General features: G+C 34.2%; 1 long non-coding RNA gene across 1 annotated transcript in view; it reads left to right on the top strand.

The window, feature by feature from the left end:
- The window catches only part of LOC148944341 (uncharacterized), a 337879-nt gene that overhangs the window by 160456 nt on the left and 162814 nt on the right, over window positions 1-14609 (top strand). The gene's annotated exons all lie outside the window — the stretch shown is intronic.

Genomic DNA, 14609 nt, shown 5'->3' with positions numbered 1-14609 from the left:
TTATTATTGTCTATGGATCTCGAAGAAATCGACTGTTATCATTGGTTAGTGAACTATAATCTGTTTGAGTATGATAAAAGCTTGTGGAGTACTACATTACGTTATATAAACAGACTGGGATTCTACGATAGAGTGATTACACCCCTTAATAATACTGGTCAGGAACTGAGAGATGTCCAGGAGGAAGTCAGTGAAATTTGCAGCTTTTTCGGAGTTGAAGCGCTCTACGTAAAGGGCAATGTACCTACAGATAAAGTTTTAATTCAAAAGTGTGACCCTAGGATTCCACTTTTCAATCTAGAAGAGTTTACGTGTCCTAAATTTGAAGAGGGCTATCACCGTCCTGAAGACGAGGTTAGGTTCTTCGCACAGTGGATACCTAAGAACATACCTGATCGTTAAAAATCCATAAAACATTTTAAAAACTATCCTAGATCCTGGGACCCTCTGTGTGTTTTTTTTAAGTGTTAAATATAATTGATATTTTTCTTAAACAAGTTTCTTTTGTTTGTTTTTTTTCTCAAAAAAAATTTATTTTAAAACAATCAAGAAAAAAATATATTTAATCTTAAAACTTTCTTTGTTCTTTATAATAGTTATATTGTAGTAACGTAAAGAAATATTTAATGAAGTCACCGCTTGGATACACAATGCAGAAACTTCATTTAAGAAACTATGAAACAAATTGTAAGTAAGTAAGTAACAAATTCCTTCTTGAACTCACCTCTTGGATACACAATACAGAAATTTTCATCAAAGAAATTATAAAAAAATTGTAAGTAAGTAGCAAATTCTTTCTTGAATTCACCTGCTGGATAAACAAAGACATTTCGTTCAAGAAATTATGACAAAATTCTAAGTAAGTAACAAACACTTTATTGTTTACATGACTTAGATGCACGATGTAGAAATTTAATTCAAGAAATTATGAAAAAATTCTCAGTAAGTAACAATTTCTTTCTTGAAGTCATCTCGTGGATACACAATATACGGAAATTTCATTCAAGAAATTATGAAAATATTTGTAAGTACGTAACAAACTCTTTATTGATTTCACCTCTTGGATATACAGTACAGATACTTCATTCAAGAAATTATGAAAAAATCGCAAGTAAGTAATTTTTTTTTCTCTTTATCACAAACAATTTTCACTTAGATAAATGATGTAGAAATTTAATTCAAGAAATTATTAAAATATTTTCAGTAAGTAACAATTTCTTTCTTGAAGTCAACTCTTGGATATGCAATACGGAAATTTCATTCAAGAAATTATTAAAAAATTGCAAGTAAGTAGCAAATTCTTTCTTGAATTCACCTGCTGGATAAACAAAGACATGTCGTTCAAGAAATTATGACAAAATTCTAAGTAAGTAAAAAATTCTTTATTGTTTAAACGACTTAGATACACGATGTAGAAATTTAATTCATGAAATTATGAAAGAGTTCTCAGTAAGTGTTAAAACTATTTTGGATTTGTGTAAAGGATTTTTTCTATTTTTAAGAATAGTTTTTGTTGTTTAAGAACTATTTTCGATTTTCTTACAACTTTTTGTATTTTGCAAGAATTGTTTCTGCTTTGTAAGAATTATTTTTGGAATAAGCTTGAATTTTTTTGTATGCTATAATAACTATTTGGGATGTTGTTAGAAATTTAGTGTCTTGAAGCAAGTATTTGGTATTTTGCATCAAGTATTTTATATTCTGTTAGAACTATTGTGGATTTGTGTAAAGTATTTTTGTATTTATTACGAATAATTTTTGTTTTGTAAGAATTATATTGGATTTCTTAAAACTTTTTGTATTTTTTAAGAATTATTTCTGTTTTGTAAGAACTGCTTTGGATTTTGTCTGAACTTTTATATTCTGTAAGAACTATTTTTAATGTTGTTAGAAATCTTTTGGTTTTTTAACAAGTATTTTGTATTTTGCAAGAAATATTTTTTATTCTGTTAGAACTATTTTGGATTTGTCTAAAGTATTTTTGTATTTTGTAAGAACTGTTTCCGGATTTTTCTGAACTTTTTGTATTCTGTAAGAACTGTTTTCGATGTTTTTGAAATTTTTGCTATTTTTGAAAAGCATTTTATATTTTGTAGTAACTATATTTTATTCTGCTAGAACTATTTTGGATTCGTTTAAAATATTTTTTCTATTTTGTAAGAATAATTTTTGTTTTGTAAGAACTATTTTAGATTTTTTAGAACTTATTGTATTTTGTAAGAATTATTTATGTTAAGTAAAAATTATTTTTAGAATATGTTTGAACTTTTGTATTCAATTAGAACTATTTGGGATGTTGTTAGAATTTTCATATTTTGAAGCAAGTGTTTTGTATTACGTAGCAAATGTTTTTTAATCTGTGAACTATTTTTTTTTTATTCTGTTAGAACTATTTTGGATTTTTCTAAAGTATTTTTGTATTTTGTAAGAACTATTTCCGGATTTTTCTGAACTTTTTGTATTCTGTAAGAACTGTTTTCGATGTTTTTGAAATTTTTGCTATTTTTGAAAAGCATTTTATATTTTGTAGTAACTATTTTTTATTCTGCTAGAACTATTTTGGATTCGTTTAAAATATTTTTTCTATTTTGTAAGAATAATTTTTGTTTTTTAAGAACTATTTTGTATTTTTTAGAAATTATTGTATTTTGTAAGAATTATTTATTTTAAGTAAAAATTATTTTTAGAATACGTTTGAACTTTTGTATTCAATTAGAACTATTTGGGATGTTGTTAGAATTTTCATATTTTGAAGCAAGTGTTTCATAGAGACAACACACACACACACACACACACACACACACACACACACACACACACACACACACACACACACACACACACACACACACACACACACACACACACACACACACACACACACACACACACACACAAAACACACAGAGACAACATCCACACAGAGATGACACACAAACACACACACACACACAGAGACGACACACACAAAGAGACTACAAACACATAGAGACGACACACACACACACAGAGACGACAAGCACACACACACAAACACAGAGACGACACACACACACAGATAAGAAACACTCAAAGCGAAGACTAACCCAGCTATAAGACAAATACACATATTTACGAAAAACAAAAAGAGAATACACAAACACAGACACTACACTAACAAATATACGTCAAACAAACATAGAAAACACAAACACAAATAGACTACACACACAACCCAACTACACACGCACAGAGAGGACAAAACACACAGAAACGACACACACACACACAGACGACACACACAAATAGAGACAACACACAAAGAGAGATGACATACAAAGAGACTACACACACACATAGATAATAAACACAAAAAGAGACGACACACGCACAGAGAGGAAAAAACACACAGACACGACACACACACACATAGAGACGACACACACAAAGAGACAACACAGACATAGAGATGACAGACACACAGATACAAAACACCCACAGAGACAGAGTCCACTCAAACAGAGAGAGAGACAAACACACACGGAGACAACACACACACACAGAAACGAAACACCCACAGAGAGGACACATGCACAAAGACGACACACACACACACAGAGTCCACTCACACAGAGAGAGGACAAACACACAGAGACGACAGACACAAATAGACGAATCACTTGCCTTTCCTTGGCACCTTTCCAAACGAGTGGGGATTCCCCACTGATTCCTACACATTGCAAAAAAGTGACCAGCATGAAAACTCCACGTTTTCAACCAGACTGGTTTTTGACACGACACACAAACAGAGTCATAGTGAGAGAGATATCCAAAAGTTGGGGTTAATCTAGGTTCACTTAGAGTGGCACGCCACTCAAAGTGAGCCTAGATTAACCCCAACTTTTTGTATATCTCTCACACTTGAACGTGATTGGGCTGTCGTGTCAAAAAACCAGTCTTGTTGAAAACTGGGATTGTTAGTTCTGGTACCTTTTTTGCACGTGGTAGTACTCAGAGGGTGCTCACCGCTCGTTTGGCCAGGAGCCACGGACATGCACGTAATGTGTCTCTTTGTGTCTGTCGTCTCTGTGTGTTTGTCCTCTCTCTGTTTGAGTGGACTCTGTGTATCTGTGTGTCGTCTCTGTGCATGTGTCCTCTCTGTGGGTGTTTCGTCTCTGTGTGTGTGTGTTGTCTCCGTGTGTGTTTGTCTCCTCTCTCTGTTTGAGTGTACTCTGTCTCTGTGGGTGTTTTGTATCTGTGTTTCTGTCATCTCTAGGTATGTGTTGTCTCTATGTGTGTGTCTTCTCTGTGTGTGTGTGTGTCGTTTCTGTGTTTGTTGTACTCTCTGTGCGTGTGTCGTCTCGTTGTCTGTTGTTTATCTATGTTTGTTTTTAGTATCTGTGTCTGTCATCTCTATGTCTGTGTTGTCTCTATGTGTGTGTGTCGTCTCTGTGTGTGTGTGTCGTTTCTGTGTGTTTTGTCCTCTCTGTTCGTGTGTCGTCGCTTTTTGTGTTTCATATCTGTGTGTGTGTTGTCTCCGTGTGTGTTTGTCTCCTCTCTCTGTTTGAGTGGACTCTGTCTCTGTGGGTGTTTTGTATCTGTGTGTCTGTCATCTCTATGTCTGTGTTGTCTCTATGTGTGTGTCGTCTCTGTGTGTGTGTGTGTCGTTTCTGTGTGTTTTGTCCTCTCTGTGCGTGTGTCGTCGCTTTGTGTGTTTTGTATCTATGTGTGTGTGTCGTCTCTGTGTCTGTCATCTCTATGTCTGTGTTGTGTCTATGTGTGTGTGTCGTCTCTGTGTGTGTGTGTCGTTTCTGTGTGTTTTGTCCTCTCTGTGCGTGTGTAGTCGCTTTGTGTGTTTCATATCTGTGTGTGTGTGTTGTGTCTGTGTGTTTGTCGTCTCTGTTTGCGTGTCGTCTCTCTATTTGTGTAGTCTCTGTGTGTGTGTAGTCTCTGTTTGTATGTGTCTTATATATTTGTTAGTCTTCTCTTTGTGTGTGTCTTCTCTGTGTGTTTGTGTAGTCTCTGTGTTTGTGTGTGTGTGCTTGTGGTGTCTGTGTGTATGTGTCATATCTATGTGTAAGTCGTCTCTTTGTGTGTGTCGTCTGTGTGTGTATGTGTGTGTTTGTGTGTCATCTCTGTGTGGTTTTTGTCTCTGTGTGTTTTGTGTGTGTGGGGGGGGGGCGGTGTGGGGTTGTGTGGGTGTTTTTGTGTGGGGGTGTTTGTCTGTTTTGTTTTTTGTTTTTTTGTCTTTTTTTATTTTTGACTATCTGTGTGTGTGTGTATTTTTGTGTGTATATGTGTATGTGTGTGTGTGTGTGTGTGTGTGTGTGTGTGTGTGTGTGTGTGTGTGTGTGTGTGTGTGTGTGTGTGTGTGTGTGTGTGTGTGTGTGTGTGTGTGTGTGTGTGTGTGTGTGTGTGTGTGTGTGTGTGTGTGTGTGTGTGTGTGTGTGTGTGTGTGTGTGTGTGTGTGTGTGTGTGTGTGTGTGTGTGTGTGTGTGTGTGTGTGTGTGTGTGTGTGTGTGTGTGTGTGTGTGTGTGTGTGTGTGTGTGTGTGTGTGTGTGTGTGTGTGTGTGTGTGTGTGTGTGTGTGTGTGTGTGTGTGTGTGTGTGTGTGTGTGTGTGTGTGTGTGTGTGTGTGTGTGTGTGTGTGTGTGTGTGTGTGTGTGTGTGTGTGTGTGTGTGTGTGTGTGTGTGTGTGTGTGTGTGTGTGTGTGTGTGTGTGTGTGTGTGTGTGTGTGTGTGTGTGTGTGTGTGTGTGTGTGTGTGTGTGTGTGTGTGTGTGTGTGTGTGTGTGTGTGTGTGTGTGTGTGTGTGTGTGTGTGTGTGTGTGTGTGTGTGTGTGTGTGTGTGTGTGTGTGTGTGTGTGTGTGTGTGTGTGTGTGTGTGTGTGTGTGTGTGTGTGTGTGTGTGTGTGTGTGTGTGTGTGTGTGTGTGTGTGTGTGTGTGTGTGTGTGTGTGTGTGTGTGTGTGTTGTCTCTATGAAACACTTGCTTCAAAATATGAAAATTCTAACAACATCCCAAATAGTTCTAATTGAATACAAAGGTTCAAACATATTCTAAAAATAATTTTTACTGAACATAAATAATTCTTAAAAAATACAAAAAGTTATAAAAAATCCAAAATAGTTCTTACAAAACAAAAATTATTCTTACAAAATAGAAAAAATATTTTAAACGAATCCAAAATAGTTCTAGCAGAATAAAAAATAGTTACTACAAAATATAAAATGCTTTTCAAAAATAGCAAAAATTTCAAAAACATCGAAAACAGTTCTTACAGAATACAAAAAGTTCAGAAAAATCCGGAAATAGTTCTTACAAAATACAAAAATACTTTAGACAAATCCAAAATAGTTCTAACAGAATAAAAAAAAATAGGTCACAGATTAAAAAACATTTGCTACATAATACAAAACACTTGCTTCAAAATATGAAAATTCTAACAACATCCCAAATAGTTCTAATTGAATACGAAAGTTCAAACATATTCTAAAAATAATTTTTACTGAACATAAATAATTCTTACAAAATACAAGAAGTTCTAAAAAATTTAAAATAGTTCTTACAAAACAAAAATTATTCTTACAAAATAGAAAAAATATTTTAAACGAATCCAAAATAGTTCTAGCAGAATAAAATATAGTTACTACAAAATATAAAATGCTTTTCAAAAATAGCAAAAATTTCGAAAACATCGAAAACAGTTCTTACAGAATACAAAAAGTTCATAAAAATCCTGAAATAGTTCTTACAAAATACAAAAATACTTTAGAAAAATCCAAAATAGTTCTAACAGAATAAAAAATAGTTCTTGCAAAATACAAAATACTTGTTAAAAAACCAAAAGATTTCTAACAACATTAAAAATAGTTCTTACAGAATATAAAAGTTCAGACAAAATCCAAAGCAGTTCTTTCAAAACAGAAATAATTCATAAAAAATACAAAAATTTTTAAGAAATCCAAAATAGTTCTTACAAAACAAAAATTATTTGTAATAAATACAAAAATACTTTACACAAATCCACAATAGTTCTAACAGAATATAAAATACTTGATGCAAAATACCAAATACTTGCTTCAAGACACTAAATTTTCTAACAACATTCCAAATAGTTATTATAGCATACAAAAAATTCAAACTTATTCCAAAAATTATTCTTACAAAGCAGAAACAATTCTTGCAAAATACAAAAAGTTGTAAGAAAATTGAAAATAGTTCTTAAACAACAAAAACTATTCTTAAAAATAGAAAAAATCCTTTACACAAATCCAAAATAGTTTTAACACTTACTGAGAATTTTTTCATAATTTCATGAATTAAATTTCTACATCGTGTATCTAAGTCATGTAAACAATAAAGAATTTGTTACTTACTTAGAATTTTGTCATAATTTCTTGAACGAAATGTCTTTGTTTATCCAGCAGGTGAATTCAAGAAAGAATTTTCTACTTACTTACAATTTTTTCATAATTTCTTGAATGAAATTTCCGTATTGCATATCCAAGAGTTGACTTCAAGAAAGAAATTGTTACTTAATGAGAATTTTTTAATAATATCTTGAATTAAATTTCTACATCATTTAGCTAAGTGAAAAATGTTTGTGATAAAGAAAAAAAAAGCTACTTACTTGCGAATTTTTCATAATTTCTTGAATGAAGTATCTGTACTGTATATCCAAGAGGCGAAATTAATAAAGAGTTTGTTACTTACTTACAAATATTTTCATAATTTCTTGAATGAAATTTCCGTATATTGTGTATCCACGAGATGACTTCAAGAAAGAAATTGTTACTTACTGAGAATTTTTTCATAGTTTCTTGAAATAAATTTCTACATCGTGTATCTAAGTCATTTAAACAATAAAGAGTTTGTTACTTACTTAGAATTTTGTCATAATTTCTTGAACGAAATTTCTTTGTTTATCCAGCAGGTGAATTCAAGAAAGAATTTGCTACTTACTTACAATTTTTTCATAACTTCTTTAATGAAAATTTCTGTATTGTGTATCCAAGAGGTGAGTTCAAAAAGGAATTTGTTACTTACTTACTTATAATTTATTTCATAGTTTCTTAAATGAAGGTTCTGCATTGTGTATCCAAGAGGTGACTTCAGGAAAGAGTTTGTTACTTGCTTACAATAGAACTATTCTAAAGAACAAAGAAGGGGTTAAGCTTAAATATTTTTATTGCTTAAATTTATTAAAATATTTTTTTTTTTATAAAAAAAAAAACAACAACAAATGTTTACATAAAAATAGCACTTAGAGTTCACTCTTAAACATCCACAAACGAGGGTCCCATGATATAGAATAGTTTTTAACATGTCTTATGGATTTATCACGATCAGGTATGTTCTTAGGTATCCACTGTGCGAAGAAACTAACCTCGTCTTCAGGATGGTGATAGCCCCCTTCAAATTTAGGACACTTAAACTCTTCTAGATTGAAAAGTGGAATCCTAGGATCACACTTTTGAATTAAAACTTTATCTGTAGGTACATTGCCCTTTACGTAGAGCGCTTCAACTCTGAAAAAGCTGCAAATTTTACCGACTTCCTCCTGGACATTTCTCAGTTCCTGACCAGTATTATTAAGTGGTGTAATCACTCTGTCGCAGATTCGCAGTCTGTTTATATAACGTAATGTAGTACTCCACAAGCTTGTATCATACTCAAACAGATTATAGTTCACTAACCAATGATAACAGTCGATTTCTTCGAGATCCATAGACAATAATAAAAAAGCACATTCGAATATAACACCGCAAGATGATTTTTTCAAAATGATAAATTCGGTGTCATACAGTCCTATCATCTTGGAGGCTATTAATGTAGTTGTTAAGCAGAAAAATACTTCATCAAACTTTTATACCTTCGCTCAAGGTTGAACGGAGTTATGACTAGTGAGATGAGCCTTAAAACCATCTGAATTCATTGTGGGGAGGAGTCATAAAACCATTGGAAGTCATTGCGGGGGGGGGGGGAGTTATTGAACTCTCGGTAACTGATAAATTCTGTGTCATACTGTCCGATCACCTTGGAAGTTATTAATGTAGTTGTTAAGTAAAAAAATACTTCATCCTCCTAGAATTATTTAAACTAAATACTTACCCCCGCCTCGCACAGAAAGTTCAGAAAGACGCAATAGCCTTATTTATAGTGAAGAGTTTCTTAGCCGTATGTTTACACAAATATTCAACACGTAACATTTTTCAACACCATCCACAAAACTCAATTCCTCCTAGAATTATTTAAACTAAATACTTACCCCCGCCTCCAACAGAAAGTTCAGAAAGACGCACTCGCCATATTTATAGTCGACTGTTTACCCGACTATTTAACACGTTCCTTTTTTCCACACCAGCCACAAAACTCAATTCCTCCTAGAATTATTTAAACTAAATAGTTATCCCTGCCTCGCACAGAAAGTTCAGAAAGACACAATAGCCTTATTTATAGTGAAGCGTTTCTTATCCGTATGTTTACCCAAATATTCAACACTTAACATTTTTCAACACCATCCACAAAACTCAATTCCTCCTAGAATTATTTAAACTAAATACTTACCCCCGCCTCCAACAGAAAGTTCAGAAAGACGCAATAGCCTTATTTATAGTCGAATGTTTACCCGAATATTTAACAAGTACCATTTTTCCACACCAGCCACAAAACTCAATTCCTCCTAGAATTATTTAAACTAAATAGTTATCCCTGCCTCGCACAGAAAGTTCAGAAAGACACAATATCCTTATTTATAGTGAAGCGTTTCTTAGCCGTATGTTTACCCAAATATTCAACACGTACCATTTTTCAACACCATCCACAAAACTCAATTCCTCCTAGAATTATTTAAACTAAATACTTACCCCCGCCTCCAACAGAAAGTTCAGAAAGACGCAATAGCCTTATATGATAAACAAAAAATTAGCAAAAATAACATCAAATAATCTACCAATCATGAAACTGCCACAAATCAGCATCGATAAATAAATGAAACCCTAAATGAACCGAAATTACAATTATGGCTGTTTTAGGCTACAACTCTTCCACTTTCCCATTATCTGCTTTAACTTCACTTCTTGAATGTGTCCGAAAGTAACCATAACTCTAAAAAAAGAATTTTAATAATTATAGATACATGAAAATGATTGGGCTTTATACGCTGATTCCAAATATATAAATTTCCTTAGGTTTAATGTCGAGGAGGTATTCTTTAACTGAAATCCCTGTACAACTAAACCCCCCATGCAATTGAACCCTCGTGCTACTGAACCCTCATGCAACTCGACCCCGTTTAACTAAATCTCCGTGTAACTGTACCCCCTCCCCCTCCCCCCCAACAGAAAGTTCAGAAAGACGCAATAGCCTTATTTATAGTCGAATGTTTACCCGAATATTTAACAAGTACCATTTTTCCACACCAGCCACAAAACTCAATTCCTCCTAGAATTATTTAAACTAAATAGTTATCCCTGCCTCGCACAGAAAGTTCAGAAAGACACAATATCCTTATTTATAGTGAAGCGTTTCTTAGCCGTATGTTTACCCAAATATTCAACACGTACCATTTTTCAACACCATCCACAAAACTCAATTCCTCCTAGAATTATTTAAACTAAATACTTACCCCCGCCTCCAACAGAAAGTTCAGAAAGACGCAATAGCCTTATATGATAAACAAAAAATTAGCAAAAATAACATCAAATAATCTACCAATCATGAAACTGCCACAAATCAGCATCGATAAATAAATGAAACCCTAAATGAACCGAAATTACAATTATGGCTGTTTTAGGCTACAACTCTTCCACTTTCCCATTATCTGCTTTAACTTCACTTCTTGAGTGTGTCCGAAAGTAACCATAACTCTAAAAAAAAGAATTTTAATAATTATAGATACATGAAAATGATTGGGCTTTATACTCTGATTCCAAATACATAAATTTACTTAGGTTTAATGTCGAGGAGGTATTCTTTAACTGAAATCCCTGTACAACTAAACCCCCCATGCAATTGAACCCTCGTGCTACTGAACCCTCATGCAACTCGACCCTGTTTAACTAAATCTCCGTGTAACTGTACCCCCTCCCCCTCCCCCCCTTTAACTGAAATCTCATGCAACTCAACCCTCCATGCAACCCATCTCCCTCAAAACACTTTTCAGTCATTTCCCGTTAAATTGACAATACGCTCCAAAACATCACTTGCGTATTATACAGTACACTATCATCCCATCTCCTCCAAATCGCAAATCTCCCCCCCCCCCCGTTCAACTGAATCCCTCCATGTAAGTGAACCCCTGTATAACCGAAACCCTGTACAACTGAACCCCCATGAAACTGAACCCTCGTGCTACTGAACCCTCATGCAATTCGACCCCATTTAACTAAACCTCCGTGTAACTGTGCCCGCCCCCCTTTAACTGAACTCTCATGCAACTCAACCCTCCATGCAACCCATCTCCCTCAAAACACTTTTCAGTCATTTCTCGTTAAATTGACAATACGCTCCAAAACACCACTTGTGTATTATACGGTACACTATCATCCCATCTCCTCCAAATCTCAAATCCCATTACACTCTTTTTTTGCAAAGGTTAATCAAACACTTCCGATTGTAAAAGCATTAAAAAAAATTTCCATTAACTAATTACCCCTTTTTTGCAAATACTCGCATATCCCATTACCCCTTTTTTTGCAAAAGGTTAATCAAACATCTCCGATTGTAAAAGCATTAAGAAATTTTCCAATTACTAATTACCCTTTTTTTTTATTCAAATCCTAATCACCAATCAAGTTATACTCTGTGGTTTGGGTTTAACACTAAAAAAGGACACTGAACTTTGAAGTTACGCTGAACTTTTGAAATTGCGTTATTCTCTGGCAAAGAGTGTAATGACCTGTTTACCTAACAGAAAAAACTGTTTGGTACGGGGGCCTGCGCAAAATGGTACCTTGGTATATACGCACATTCTCCATCAAGGAGTTTTCTACGGGATAAATTCTCCAGTGAGAATTTTATACGGGAGCAGCTTTCTACGAGAAGCCGGGAGTATTTTGCGGGAAAACTTTTCCACGTAGAAGGGGATTTTCGACATGATTTTAAAATAAAACAGATATTAAAGCCCTTTTCAAATGAAAGTACGATAATAAAAAATTTTCACCCGGAACCGTCCGTAAAAAATTCTTGGGGAAATTTTCAGCTAGAATAGAATTGTCTGGAAGGGTGGGGGTTCATTTTGCACAGGAATTACTTTCCATGAAGTAACTTCCCATTTATCTTGGAATTTGCCTTCATTTTACATTGAATGAATTTGCCACAATTCCTATATGAAAAAATTAAATTAAAAAAAACAAGTTTTTTTAACTGAAAGTAAGGAACGACGTTAAAACTCAAAATGAACAGAAATTAGTCCGTATATGAAAGGGGATGTCCCCTCCTCAACGCCTCACTCTTTATGCTAAAGTTTTTTATTGTTTAAAAAATAGAGTCGTGAGAAAATCAAACTTTAGCGTAAGGAGCGAGGCGTTGAGAAGGGGACAGCCCCTTTCATATGCAGAATAATTTCTGTTCGTTTTAATTTTTAACGTCGTTCCTTACTTTAAATTAAAAAAACTTTATTTTTTTTATTTAATTTTAGAACGTTTTTGAATTAATGCAGGTTTTTATTTTGGCTCACCGTAGGCTATGTGAATAATTAAAATAAAATTTGCCTATTAATTTTACTTTTATTTGGTTAAATGGCTTTCTCGAAACTTGTTAATTTTATTTACGAACGTTTTTATTAGTAATAAATATACGTAACATACGAATTAACTTATGTAACGAACTTCTATATTCATAGATTTTTAATACGTATATTAGGGGGTTTTCCCCTTAGTCAATACCTCGCTCTTTAAGCTAAAGTTCGAATTTTGTTCCAATTCTTTAAAAATTACCCCTTAATCACAAAGGCCGTTAATTAGAATAAATAGCTCTTATGAAAGTACCAAAAAATCTTTGGCTTAAAGAGTGAGGTATTGACTAGGGGGCGAACCCAATCATATACGTAATATTTCCTGTTCGTTTTAATTATTGATGTTGCTTCTTATTTTCAGTTGAAAAACTTGTTTTTTTTAATTTAATTTATGATCTTTTTCTTTAATAATGCTGGGAAATCCCCCCCCCCTTCATAGAAATGTCCCTTCCCCCATGAAAACTTCCTTCATAGACAGATCCTCCCATATAACCCCCGACCCACCCACCCCACCCCCCTACCAGAATAAATCCCCCCTGAAAACGTCTGTAAACTTTCGAATAACCAATACTATATGTTAACATTGGGTAAAGCTCATAACTTTCAGCCCTCCCCCCCGGGACTTCGAGGGATTAAATCATCCTAAAAGACATAGTTATCATATTTTTGACCATGCTGAACAAAATGGCTATCTCGAAATTTTGATCGGGTGACTTTAGGAAAAAATGAGCATGGGAGGGGGCTAAGTTGCCCTCTATTTTTTTGGTCACTTTAAAAGGGCACAAGAACTTTTAATTTCCATTCGAATGAGCCCTCCCGTGATATTCTAGGACCAATGGGTCGATACGATCACCCCTGAAAAAAAAAAAAAAAAAAAAAAAAAAAAAAAAAAAAAAACACGCATCCTTGATCTTTCTTCTCGCAAAAAATGCAAAATTCCACATTTTTGTAGATAGCTGCTTGAAACCTCTACAGTACGGTTATCTGATACGCTGAATATGATGGTGTCATTTTCAATACGATTCTATAACTTTTAGGGGGTCTTTCTCCTTTTTTTCTAAAATCAGCCAAATTTTCTCAGGCGCGTAACCTTTGATGGTTAAGACTAAACTTGATGAAACTTATGTATTTGAAATTAGCATTAAAATATGATTCTTTTGATGCATCTATTGGTATCAAAGTTCCGTTTTTAGAGTTTCGGTTACCATTGAGCCGGGTCGCTTCTTACTTACAGTTCTTTACCGCGAACTGCTTGATTCTTTTTGTTTGTCTTACTTTCTCTTTTCCAACACAATTTTACATGTGGAGATGTCAAGGGGAGCTATCTAGCAACAAGTTATTAACGGGGTGAAATTATCTAGAGTGTCTTTTCTTTTTTTTGGGGGGGGAGATTTACCACGGGAGAAATTCGCCATGGGGGAGCTTTTTACGGGTTAAATTTTCCAGAGGGATTTTCTGCGGGAGAAAATTTCTATGAGGGGTGGGGAAATTTGCGAGAAATCTTTTCCACAGAGGAGGAGATTTTCGGCATGATTTTAAAATAAAACAGAAATTAAAGTCTTTTTTCAAATGAGAATGCGCTCAAAAAAATGTTTCAACCGGAATTACCCCCAGGAAATTATTCTTGGGGGAATTCAGCTAGAATAGAATTCTCTGGGGGAGTTTTTCTGGCTCGGATACGGTTATTTTACGTGGGAATGGCTTTCCATGGAGAGATTTTTCAAGGGGGGATTTTCTATGGAAGGAAAGCAGCATTTCCCGACAGTATTTAAAAACGATCAGAAATTAAATAAAAAGCTTTTTCAATTAAAAGTAAGGAGCAACATAAAACGTAGAATGAACAGGGACTGTTAAGCACTTTGCTCTTTCCTTGTTCGAAACCGAATAAACAA

The sequence above is a fragment of the Artemia sp. Qi Xiang Cuo genome, chromosome 14, assembly GCF_049724085.1.
Source record: "Artemia sp. Qi Xiang Cuo chromosome 14, ASM4972408v1, whole genome shotgun sequence".
Taxonomy (NCBI): domain Eukaryota; kingdom Metazoa; phylum Arthropoda; class Branchiopoda; order Anostraca; family Artemiidae; genus Artemia; species Artemia sp. Qi Xiang Cuo.
Note: the sequence above shows the minus strand (reverse complement) of the source record. Positions and strands in the feature narration are given on the sequence as shown.